This window comes from Chlorocebus sabaeus, chromosome 25 (genome assembly GCF_047675955.1).
Source record: "Chlorocebus sabaeus isolate Y175 chromosome 25, mChlSab1.0.hap1, whole genome shotgun sequence".
NCBI lineage: Eukaryota > Metazoa > Chordata > Mammalia > Primates > Cercopithecidae > Chlorocebus > Chlorocebus sabaeus.
In genome coordinates this window covers 54,209,020-54,222,418 of record NC_132928.1, presented here as the reverse complement: position 1 = coordinate 54,222,418, position 13,399 = coordinate 54,209,020, and the positions used below count along the sequence as shown (strand labels likewise).

Here is a 13,399-nt window from a genome sequence, read left to right as displayed (position 1 = left end):
CATTGATTTTCTTTCATTCATCTCATAGTTTTCAATAAAAAGGTAAATATTTGAGGTAAACAAATCTATAGAATGATTATAAATCCAGAAATGTGCTTCAGGTCTTTGAAAGTGGCTGTAATAACATGCTTAGCTGATCTGATTATGATAAATGCTTGGTACTCCCTCCAAAAAGCCTTCCATACAAACCTCTGCTCCCCAACCTGACCCCCTCTTATGTCCTTAATGTCCTTGGCACTCTAAGCATTCCTACATCGTGAAAGTCTCCATGTACTATAAACCTCTTTATGTGTGCCATGCTCACTCTGGACTCCCAACTTTTCAGGGTCAGAGTCTTTGACTTGCTCACTGCTTTAGTTCCTGTCCCAAGCACAATGCCAGTGCATAAAAGTTCAACAAAGAAAGAATAAATGCATGCAAAACAAAGAGTCATTCTCCCAGGTTAGAACAAACTCCAATAGAAGCAGTGGCATCAATTGTTAAGTGAGAGGCTTCTGAGTAAGCACATTTGTTAGCCTCTGTAATCAGGGGTCCTACACAGATCTTGGACCAGACCTCCACTACAAAATTTCCAAGGATGTGTCAACACAGTTGGTGGCTCGATAATTATGCATTCAAGGGCTTGCTTCTCACAAACCCTGCTAAGTCTTCTCCAAATGGGACACTGAGCCTCAGGGATATCATTTATAGATGACTCAAGAGGATGGATTTGCAAAAATCAGGTGATGTCTGAGAGAGGAAGAAGCAGGCATTTGGCTGAGGTGCAGGCTTGCTCATTTAAGACATTTGTGAATAAATTAACCTTCCCTGGAAGACCTCATGAAACCTCAGAACTGGAAGAAGTGTAAAGATTATTTAGCTCTGGAAGGGCAAACATTTTCCATCTTGAGTGAATACTCCAGTGCATCCACTGTGGCTGCCTGGAGAGTGGGGACAAGAAGAATTCTGAGGTGGCATCACAGGGAAAGAACTGGTCATCAATGGGTTTGCCAGGGTCCAGGACTGGGAGGTGTTGCAGGTGATATAAATGCCAGGTATTTTTCTCTTCCAATTCTAATCTGGCTGCTCACCAAATGGAAGAATTGCAGGTTCTTTGGACAGTGTAATTTAGATGGTAGTTGTCCACAAATTGCAGCCTATTTGGGGGGCAGATAGCTCTGAGGCTAGAAAATCTCTTCTTCCATGGAATTACAACTCCCCCTCCTGTTTGCTTCCATCCACTGACCTTTCTTTTCCTCATCCTCACCTGTGAGGTGCTGACTTCACTCTCAGAAAGCTGGTCCAATATCTTTTGAACCAACTACATCAAAAGTCATGAAAAATATTAGGAAAATCCCCTTCACTTGAGTTTATTAAAAACACTGAGTACCTTTGACATGCTATTTTATTGTTATCTGTTTCTCCAACTAGATGTAGGCACAGTTGTTCACTCATTCAACTAACACGTTTATTACATTTTAAAGTTCTTCATTTGATATCCCTAAAATTATAAAAGTGACACATGCTTATTATAATAAAAAAGTCAATATAAAAATGTATGCAGAAGATGCTAATCATTTCCCCCAATCTCAGTTCCTTAAGTAACATTTTAATACACTGGTAAGTATCCTTCCACCCTGTCATAATTCCCAGGAAACAGCTTGAGACTGGATATGTACACAGAAGGCTTACTGAGACTTAACTCCTGAGGGCTATGGCACCCGGGGGAAGTACAGGAAGTGGAACTGACCAGAGGGAACGTTGGAGTTGTCCTGCATTGAAAAAGGACCCAGGTCTTTGGGCCCCACATGCACCCGTCTTTGGCTCTGGGCTGCCCCAGGGAGAGGATGGGCAAAGAAGCTCTTTTTGGCTGATGGTGATGCCTGAAAAGGGACTCAGCTGTGAGCTGTCAGCAGCCAACGCTCCCAGCAGCTGCAGAATTGAGTGCCTCAGTTGGGTGGTGTCTCAAAGCACCCAAATATACACCCTCCCTTTTGCTCATTTAAACCTAATTATGCATATATAACAGATATATGGGATGTTTTTGTTTATCGTTTTAAACTGAAATACTCTGCAACTTGCTTTGACTTAACATACAAACATCATCATTTTTCCTCTAATTTATTTATGCATACATACACATACTTTTACAAGATTATATTATACATGTAGAATTTTTAGTGCACTCTCTTTTTTTTCTCCATTGCTTGCCTCTCTCTACCTCCTTTCCTTCCCTGCACCATCCACATTACCTCAGCCCCTGTGTTGGCAGTAAGGAGTACAACCTTTTAGACTTCCTTTCACACTCATTTAACCACATATATACATATGTGAATGTAGATATGTGCACTTATTTACTTTTTCAGTCATTGGCAGCAACAATTTACTGAGAGCCTTGTGAGTACCCAGGCCCATGCCAGGCACCGGGAATATGAGGAAGAGGATACAGCCACCACCTGCAAGGAGCTCCTGTCTTTGAGGGAGAGGGACATGAGAACTTGTCAGGGCATGCACCTCCAAAGTGATTGAGAGGACTAGAACTAAAATGCAGGGCTTCTGTATTCTAGTCCTGTCCTCTTTTCCACTTAACCAGTTTTATTTATTTAAACAGGTTTCCAACTGTTGACTGAACAACTGCCAAACTGAACTGGAGTGTGTGTGCCAATCTTCCTGAAGTCATTACCACACTAGCTCTGATAGAATGCAGCTCATTGTGAACCCCATATACTGGCCCTTGTGATATCTTACCTCACTAATAGGTCCACTTAATTTGATGAACAAATCCTACAGCCCTAATATCACACAAAGGCCTTATCTTAAGATAGATTCATATAACTGGTGACAAGGCAAAGGATTATTATGACAGCCATTCTTGAAGCTGATGTGTCACAATGTAGTCACATATTCCTGCAGCAGCAAGTTCTAGAGGCAAAACTATTAGCTGAGACAAATATGGGGTATAGGGCTCATGCTCCCAAATCCTTTTAACTTACACAGTTTCAGAGGGACCCGAGGGAGAGGGGAAGTGGCACCCCAAGAGACATACACGAGAGTAAAGAGCACGCTGACCCGACCCTCCAGCAGCTTCAGCAAATGGATGTGTTCTTTCTGTCCACGCTGCAACCTACTCATTTACCTGCATGTCCCCTTTTCAGTGTCCAGCATTATTTGGGGTCAACTTGCAACAGCTCATCTTTGGAAAAAATTTCCTGTGAAATATGTCTGGGAAATGTACATTGTATTTTCCTTCCTCATCAAGTGCTGACCCCTTTGTAACACAGGTGAGTTCAGCCATCTGAGGGACTTGGCTTGGACTTCGTAGCATGGGCTCCGTGCCCCTGACTGCCTTGGCAAGAGCTGAGGATCTGGACAGTCCAAAAAGTGCAGCCCAAAAAGTGCAGCCCAAGAGACTCTGTTGACCTCAATCACAGATTTTTCTCCAGAGCTTTGTGTTTTTGTCCTCTTTGGCTTAGGTGAGTCATGGACTTTAGAAGAAAGACACCTGCTGGGCCAGGTGAGATCCAACAATCAAAAACTGCAGAGGTTTCAGACTTCACAGTAACAGTTCATTTTGACATGCAGTATAAGCCTTGTTGCTTGAAAGGTTTTGGTTGATGTACTACAAATTGCTGGAGATGTTCCCATAATGGCTATTTGATCCCAAGGATGCTGATCAGCTATAGACAAAATTGCCCAATACCCCAAAGTATGGTCAATTCATTTTGTTCTCAATTCTCACAGCAGTTGGTTGCTGAACAATGGATCAGATTGTGAACAGCCTTCAAATTGTACTTAGTCATCTTAATGTGAAAATGGGAAATTTAGGCAACTGTTGGTGATCTGACCCATATTCTGCTTCAGACTCACAAAGTTTCCTACCAGGAGGGATCTTGAATGGCTGTTATTTCAGACTCCTACTTTCAGGCATACAAATCTGAATGTTTCTTAGAAGGATTTCTCTGACCCGCTGGTATTGGCAAGGCTTTGCAATTCAGCAGAGTGTAAGAAGTTCATGAATTCTCCATTTATCTACTGAGGCATAACAAATTACCCTAAAACTCAGTGGTTGAAAATAATAAACATTTATTATCTCATAATTTCTGTGGGTCAGGAATTCAGAAGTAGTTTATCTGAGTGGTTCTGGCTAAGGGTCTCTCATGAGGTTTCAGTCAAGATGTTGAAGGCTGCAGTCTTCAACCTGGTAGGAATAGAGGATCTGCTTCCAAGATGACTCATTTGTGTGATATTGGTCATTGCAGGAGGCCTCAGCTTCTCCCCAAGTGGGCTTCTACAAGGGTTCTTGAGTGTCCTTACAACGTGGTGGCTAACTTCCCCCAGAGTGAACAATCTGAGACAGTGCAAGGTGGAAGCCACAGTGTCTTGTAAGACTAAGCTCACCATCATTTCTGCAATATTCTACTGGTACACAGGTTAGCCCCCTTAATAAGGGAAAAAGCTGCAGAAGGGTATGAATGTCTTAAAGCAAGGATCAACTGGGGGTTATCTTGAAGGTTAGTTGCTACAAATGCTTTGTACTTTTGCTTTGTCAATAATGGTAAAGACAAGGAAGAAGACATTTCTCTTTCTTGTATCTACCTGGAACAACAAATGAAAAGTGTAACATTTAGCTCAAATCCTAGCTCCTGCCAGCCACAGACTTGGAAAGGAATTCACTGAAACCCTCTAAGCACTTATTTTCTTATCTGTAAGGTGGGAATAATAATATTTCTTTACAGGGTTGCTGTGAGAATTTACTTAGGAATTATATGTAAAAGTCTTAGCTCAGTGTGCAGCAGAAGGAAGGAACTAGAAACTTGTTAGTTCCTTTCCCTTCTCTCACATTCTTTCCTCCTGGGGTCATGATGTAACAACTGAATGCTGTAGTTAAATGGCTAGTCCTCAAAGTCAGCCTTCCTCCTCACTCACTCGACACCACCCTGTTTCGTAAATCCTGGGAAGGGCTCGGCCTTGGCTATTTAGGTTTCTCGTTTCCTGAGGAAGATTTGCTGAGGCTTAATAAAATCAGGATGTGTGAGAGACACTGAAGTTCTTTCATATCTTAATTAGCAGTTAATTAAGTGGAGGTGCTGGTGTCTGGAATATCTGACAGACGGATTCCATAATTATCTTTTATTATTATTACTAAGGAAAATATGATCAGGGAGTTCAAGTTTTCCCAGAATCTCAGGTTTAATTGAATGACCCAGTGGAGGATCAAAATGAACAGGCTGCCCTTTCCGCATTGTTTTATTAAAAATATTTTGAAATTGAGTGGTGCCTTGCACGCAGGAGCTTTGTTGGTGATCTTTAACTAGGCCTAGAGGAAGCTTGGTGTGCCACCTCGGGGTTGCAGGGTCCCTCCAGGAAAGCACACAGTCACACTTTGATGACTGCACCAGCAGCATTTTATTAACACCCTGCTCCTCCTCCCAGGGAAGGTCTTGGTTTGGAGGTCAGAAGACATTGCTTTAAGATCTGAACTAGAGAAGAGAAGAGAGGTGCTTTTTAAATGTCGCCTTAATGATATTGGCCTCAGTCTTTTAGAATTTTCATCCAGGAGGTGCAACAAATGCCTAATTTGATATTGGTGACTCAACAACCTCATGCTCACACAAGAGCAATGGACCATCCTGGCTGAGGCTGGCCATGCCTGGAGGACTCATAGGGTTTTGGGTGTCCTGAGGGATGTTGAGGAAAGCAAGCTGGGGCCTGCCTCCCTTGTATGCTGAATTCGCATGGGGTGGACTCTCCACAGAAGTTGTTTAACAGTGACTAGACAAGCCATTCTAAGCCCTCAGTCTTCTAGAGTTTCCTTGAGACAGCTAAACATATGTCAGACTACCTTCTCACCTTGGAGAGAGCTGCACAGTGTCACTATCCACACACAGGTGTGTGTTTGTGCAGATGGCATCTCACCTCCTAGATTTAGTGCTACCTCATTCTCATGATTTCTAAAGGGATTATTTGGATGAGTCCTCACACACTGCCCAAGTGCATCAGGGCTCTGACCCGGGTGTCTGGCAGGTTCTAAGTGGTGTTAATTGGTATCCTTTATCTAGTTAGCAATTTCCATTATTTATAATTCAGGATTCAGACAAGATCATTCATCAGGTCTAACAAGAGATTTGAGATCTGTGGGACAGCTGGTACTAGAGGGGCTGCAGGATTCTGGCTTGGCTTCTGGGCTGCTAAGGTAAAGACTGGCTTTCTCTGCCTATAGTGGCTGATAGATATGGTTTGGCTCTGTGTCCCCACCCAAATCTCACCTTGAATTGTAATAATCCCCACATGTCAAGGACGCGGCCAGGTGGAGATAATAGAATCATAAGGGTGGTTTCCTCCATGCTGCTGTTCTCATGAGAGTGACTGAGTTCTCAGGAGATCTGACGGTTTTATAAGGGGATTTTCCCCTCTGCTTGGTACTTTTCTCTCTTGCCACCATGTGAAGAAGGACATGTTTACTTCCCCTGCCACCATGATTGTAAGTTTCCTGAGGCCTCCCCAGGCCTGTGGAACTCTGAGTCAATTAAACTTCTTTTCTTTTAAATTACCCAGTCTTGGGTATTTCTTCATAGCAATGTGAGAATGGACTAATAAAGAGGCCATGCTGAGAAGAGCAGAAGCCCTTTTCTAGAAAGGGGCTCCATGTAGCTTCTGGCCTGTATTTGCAGTGCTTAGAGTTGGCTCTTTGCTGAAGTCCCTGATCAGCATTCCCTGTTCCTCAATGTCCCTCTAAGTGAAGAAATTACAATTGAATAATCCTACCTGCAGCAGATTCAGTGCATGAAAAATAGATTAGCAATGAGCTCCATGTCTCAACAGTTAAACTACTATACCAAGTGTTAACAGTGGCTCTCTCTGGAAGTGTTTTTAAATCTTTGTCTTTTTTTGCTTAATCTGTATTTCCTAACTTTGCTATAATGTTTATATTCGGCTTAGTAAGGAGAAAATAAATATTTTAAAATTTTAGAAAGCATGGAATTTAGAAAGCATTATTTTATGAAGTTTTATAGCAATGATTCTTAGCCTGGGGTTCACAGAGGGTCCATGAACTTAGATGGAAAAAAACCTGCATCTTTAATTTCACCAACCTCTAGCTAAAATTTAGCAGCTCCTCTAATTTTAAATGTAGGCAACAAGTCACAGTAGTATCAGCAGAAGCTATAATTTTATCACCAATAGAAATCACAGACATTTTTATATCTCTTCACAGTTGTTGCAGATATGTTGAAATATTATTTAAGCTTATTACCAACTTCAGGATTACAGTAGTTATTAGACCTGCCAGCAGATCTTGTTATTTACTGTGTTAATAAAGAAACACATATATTACTATGCCACAAATTTGTTTTTTTAATATTTTGATAGTGATATTTCAATTAAAAATGCAGTTTCCTTTGTAATCTTATATATTTTATTTTATACATTTATACCATTATTTTGAGAAGGATTCGTATGCTTCACCAGGCTGGTTGAATTTTTTCCATGCCATTAAAAAGAGTCAGAACCCTAGCCTTGGGGAGGAAGAAATGGCTGGCATCTGTGGACACTGCCTTGGCTAGGGCCTGGGTGTCCTGAGCAGTGCCCTGCAGAATCCTCATGAAGAGCTGAGGAGGAAAGTTCCGTCATTATCCCCATCTTACAGTCAGGAAACTGAGACACAAAGCGATTGTGTAACTTGCTCAGGGTCACTGAATTTCCAAGTGGCAGAGCTGAAATGAGAGTTCAGGCAGGCAGGATCCAGATGGCCTCCTTTGTCCTTCCTTCTGTTAGCACCACAGATGAGTCAATATTTAATGTACTCCTTCATGTGTTTGTGTGAGGCGGGGTCATCCACTGATGTCTGGAAGTTTGAAGGGGATATGTTTGACCTTCCCAGCTAGAATACAAATAACTCAAGGGCAGCAGTGTCTGGGCTAAGTGTTTTTGTTCATCTCTTCCAGGCACCAAAGGAAGTGGAATTAAGGAATTCCATTTCTCTGAGCACTAGGATAATTAGCAAATATTATAGAAATTCAGTCATTGAAGGTATCCCCTGACTCTCCATTCATGTTTGGGCCTCATATTGGGAGTGTACTTCTTGGCCAAGTGGGCCTATTCTTCTTGGGATGAGCCTTCCTCCAAGCCAGGAGTGCTCCCTAGCCTCCACTCTGCCTCTTCCCTGCTCCACCTTCCATTCCCACTTTTTTGCCCACAGCCTCTCTGCATCTAAAGGAAGCAGGAAGTTCGGGTGGCCAAAGCTTGATAGAGACAAATGCTTCATTACCAGGAGGCCTCAGTGCATGATCGTTAAGTGATCACCAAACCTGGAATGCCACACTGGAAGTGCACCCCTTGGAGAGCACTTAACGGGCCCTAATTGTATTTGCTAGCCATCAATCACCAGGGTAATTTCCTGTCTTAAGACATGTGCTCTCCTCAGTAAGAGAGCCAAAAATGAGGCCAAAAAGGGAAAGAGAAAGCTTCAGACTGAAGGAGAGTTCTGGTCTTCTCTTCACCTGATATAAAGCCCTTCCTTGCCCAGATGTGGACCTAGGGGAATATTTCTTCTCTCCTCTAAATGGCTCTCGTAGGGCAGGTAATTGCTTACTCAGTGCTTGGCTGGCAAAGTTGTGACCTTCCGGAGCAGAGCCTGAGTACATTTTTTCCTGCTGGTGGCTCTCAGGCCATCCTCCAAGGTAGTCAGTTCCCTCTCAAAGGATCTGACTTGAGGGACTGAAGTGACTCACCCAGGAATCTCTGTCATCTCAGAATAAGTTCAATTTTAATTTGCTTGATATTGTCATCTCCCCTGGATCTGCAATTAAGAGGGGATGAGTTGCTAGAATGATAAAAGCTTGACTTGCCAGACATTTGATGAAGGACTTTGGGTTAGGTTGGGCTGTGAGCCAAAACCCTTCTGTATCCCCATCAGTCAACATGAGAGCGGAGAACACAGGACTCTCAGAGCAGATGGCACAGATAGCACCTAAGTCCCTCTCCCTCGTCAGGGGCCTAGCCAGGCACCTGTGTGGACCAAGGTCTGCCTCTGGGACTGTGAACTGGTGAAATGGTGCAGAACTGGTGGGGGGGGGGGGGGGGCGGTTCCAGTTAAACAGGGAGTGGATCCAACTAAGAGTCAAGTGCAGATCCAATGGAGACATGATTGCCATTTTGAGTGGGATAATTCTCTTTTGGGTGAAACTCTCCAAGGTCACATTGTGGAGAAGTAGAGTATTTCAGAAACCTGAGAATGGGCAAAATATGGGATATAAAGCTGGAACTTAAGAACCTAGTGCATATATCAGCAGGCCAGGATATTGGACACAAGGTCAGAACAAGGCACAAGGGGTCCACGGGCCATGACCATGGCTGAGGTGTTCGCAGTTGCTCTGTGCAGATGACAACCTGTGGAAAATGGGAAGGGGAGGTACAGGGTCAAAGCAGAGAGTGACCAGCTACAGTGTGACTACAAGGCCACTGTCCTTTGGGCTACAATGGTTTGAGTAGAGTCTCAACTTAGCAGAACCTGTGTTCAGGTCAGAAAGTTCCCTGAGAATAAAATGTTTGAAGATATTTTCCTTACAGTTCATTTCCAAATATGGAGGTATAAGAGATTAATCCAATGTGGAGTGTTGATTGTGGGTTAATACAAAGTAGGCCCTGGAAAATGAAAATACATTTTCTTTAGGCAGCAACTGGGTCTTCAAAAATTAAAATTCTATCTAAAACCTTGACTTCTTGGGATTATGGTATGATCCAAGGTTGTTGTGTAGCCTTATGTTTTAGAGTACACTATTACCATAGGGGGTGAGTCGATTCCACTTTGGAAGAGACTGTCCGGGGTGCTGGAGGTGGACTTCCATCCCTGGCCTCCATCCATGTTGTGTTGGTATGCCTTCTGACAAGCATTTTGACTACCAACAATATCCATCCACACACACACATTTCCAAATATTCCCAGGGTGGGAGGGAGGAGGCGGGCAAGAAAGACTCTGGCTAATCCAGCTACTTTCTTGGTGTACAGGAAGGTTGCTGATGCCCTGGATGTTGGGATTATGCTCAAGAACTTGAGGCAGAGGCTTGAGAGCCTCCTCAGACCCTGAGATCTCAACCTAGTCAGAGCTGGCCAATTCCCAAGTGGTGGAATTTCAGGACAAGGCCATCCTCATGGGGGAAGAGAAAAACATGCTTTCAACAGTTTCACCCTCTTACATTTATGTTTGAACTGATATTGTGAGATCCTTGAAGACATACATAGTGACTTTTTCATTCTAGTCTCCCCATTCTAGTCAGTGAGGGCCTGATGAATATGAAAATATAGCCTTGAAAAACAACAGAGGCATGCTCCCAAATAACATCACACTCAGCTTTTCACAATGCAGTCAACTGTTTGCACAGTTCCCCAGGAAAAGAAAAGAGAAACAAACAATAAATTACTGATCACTTATTATCAGCAAGAGCTAAAAATTGCTGGAGGTAAAGAGAATAATAAGAAATCGCTACTGCTCTTGAGAAAGAAGCTCATAGCCCATGGAGAAGACACAGTTATGTATACCTGAAGAAATATCCATGTGGTTTTGCATCAAAGGTTTAATGGAGGTGTAAACAGACTTCCTGGAAACCCATGTATGAAGTCTGGGAAGGCCCCCTGATTCCAGGGGAGAGGAATCAGATGAAGATGGAAGTGTCAAGGTTCAAAAATGGGAAAGAGTATCTCAGGCAGAGAAAAACAGCTGTGCTGAGACCTGCTGGCTCTAGAAGTTCTCTTGACCTGGGATCCATATACTCAGGATGAAGTTGAAGGGAAACACAGACCCTCTCTGATTTGCCTCATTTACTTTCTAAAGAAACCTCATAGTTCCTTCCAGAGGTGTGCCAGAACCAAGAAAGCATATCCTGAGGCCAGGCTGTTGTTCATGCAGTGTGATTGGAAGGTCTTCGCAAAACCCTCCAAATCTCTGTTTCTAAAACTCACACATCTACCTTTATACCTTTATGTTATGGTTTGCCCTTCCCAGAGATATTTGCATTCTAAACCAAATAATAAGTAGCTCACACTAGCTACTTATTAGCATAAACTAGTCTCATCAGTTATTGGTCTGGGACACCCAGAGAGAAGAGGGACTTAAGGACTGCCATGGAGGACATCAAAAGGAGAGAGGAAAAATGGTAAGACCACCAAGAATAGAGATAAAGAAGACAAGTTGAATCTCTCTCACACTTTCTGTGCTTTTCCAGAAAGGATGGCAAAAGAGACACTGACTAACACATCAGTCTCAGATTTAGAGTGGGGAGGGAACTGGCACTGTTTTGGTTTTCAGTTTTTGCTTTTGTAGTCAGACCACATTATTGCCATAGCAATTCCCTCATCAACTAATCCTTCCTCTGATCCTGCTAGCAAGTGCCATCCTGATAACAGAGGCTCCATGTGACCTCCCTGCATTCAGAAGCTGTGGAAGAAATCTCAGGCAGGGATTCACCTTTCCCTGAAGCTGAGCACTGCTGATCACACTCCCAGAGAATCCTTCAGCTCCAGGGTTTGACTCAAATCTTTGAATGGTGATGCCAGGCTCCCAGGAGGGCCAGATTTATCAGAACCTGGGGATGGTGAGGGGAAGGGAAAGGTTTTCAATTTCCTTTCATTGGTCAGGATCGCTGTAAGAATTACACAAAGGAGATCCCTGTTGACTCAAGAGAGCTGATGGCTCAGGAAAGGGCCTAGCTCTCAGCCCTGTTGCTGTGACAGCCCAGTCTCACCTACAGATAGCCATGGCCTAGAGCTAGACGGTTTGGTTTCTTTGGGAGCAGACAAGTACCCCAGCTCATCTTTGAAAGAGTACAGCCAGACACTTGTCTTCTGCACCTTTTTTCCTTTACCATCCTTTCTGCCCCACCCAGCCTTCACTTCAAATCCATCACTCTCCCCTTCCCCAGAGCTAGCCATTTCTCTCGGCCCTTATTATCTCCAGCCTGGTTCACCATCTCTACCTCCTTTCCCCTCACTGGGTTTCCTGCCTCCATTCTCAGCCCACTTCCAATCCATTCTCCATGCTACTCCCAGAAGATTTTTTCTAAAGCAAATCCATGCAAGTTATTTCTTCTTAAACCTATCAAGGTTTAAGGTGTGCCCAAGGCTCATTACGACCTGACCCCGCTTATTTCCCCAACCTCCTTCCTCAATGCCCACCCTCCCCTGCATCCTCTCTGTACTCTAACCACGCTCGGCTGCATACATATTCCCAGTCCCCAGGCTTGCTCACCCTGGACATTTGCATCTGTTGTTTCATCTGCGTAGAAATGCCAGCCTGGTTACCATTTATTCTCCAGAATTCACCTCCCTTGGGAAGACTTCCTGACATTCCAGGGATGAATTAGATGCTATCCCCTCCACCTCCTCTCCTTGTACCATAAACTCTCACAATAACCTTTTCAAGTTGTGTTGTAGTTACTATATATAAATCAGCATATCCTCAGCACCTGGCTTTAGCTTGGCCTGCAGGAGAGGGTCAATAAGTATCAAACTAAAGCAGGAAGGCTCAGTGCTCCCCATGGCAGCTCCCTGCCCCTATGGCTTGGAAAACTCAATTCACTCTGCAAAGGGAAAATGTTCACATTAAATACTGCTGTATGCTGCTAGAAACTGTGTGCAGAGGGAAAACAAACAAGTGATTAAGTAATGGCAGGCAAGTATTTCACTAAGAGTCCTATCCAAATAAAATAACAGGAAAAGTGCCTTTCAGTACTGATTAACCACAGCTGAGAATTAAAGATCATTTGTAACAAATCATTATAGTCAACTGATTAAAAATGAATGAGTTTGTACAGAGAACCATTACTGAATCTGGGGCTGAAAAAAAAGACAGTTAAAGCATATTAACATGAAACTCCCAACCTGTGTATACGTTGCTGCATGAGGTTGATTTACCATTTACACCAAGGGGATGCCAGGTGTGGAGAAAAGCATGCATTTGAGTTGGAGTTCTGCTTGGGGTTCAACCCCACCCCTGACTCTATGAAACTGGTAAAATCTCTCTAAGCTTCCATTTTTTGCTACCGAAAAAAAGGGATTAATATCACCACCAATGTTAGTTTGAACCATATGAAATTGCCAATGTTTGACCACATTTGGCCTACAGAGATGACAAGTTCATATGGTTTAAGCTTAAACTTACCAAACAAAGCTGTTATGGGGATCAAAATGAGATAATGTAAACCAGAAGATGCTCTACAAATGCAAGCCATCAGAAGAACCTCCTGGCACTAGGGTAAGACTGTGACAACTGACAGCAGTGTCGTGCTCAGCTTGGCATGCCACTGGGTTTGGGGTAAATCTGGGAACTAAGAACCTTCCTCATTTGCATTAATTGTTAGGTTGAAGGAAGGGAAAAGAGAAAGCCCAAAAGAAATAAAAGAACTCTTCCAACCCCAACGCAGGTCC

General features: G+C 43.3%; 1 protein-coding gene across 1 annotated transcript in view; it reads right to left on the bottom strand.

Moving 5' to 3' along the window:
• TNR (tenascin R) overlaps positions 1-13,399 on the bottom strand; it is a 425,309-nt gene that overhangs the window by 208,218 nt on the left and 203,692 nt on the right. The gene's annotated exons all lie outside the window — the stretch shown is intronic.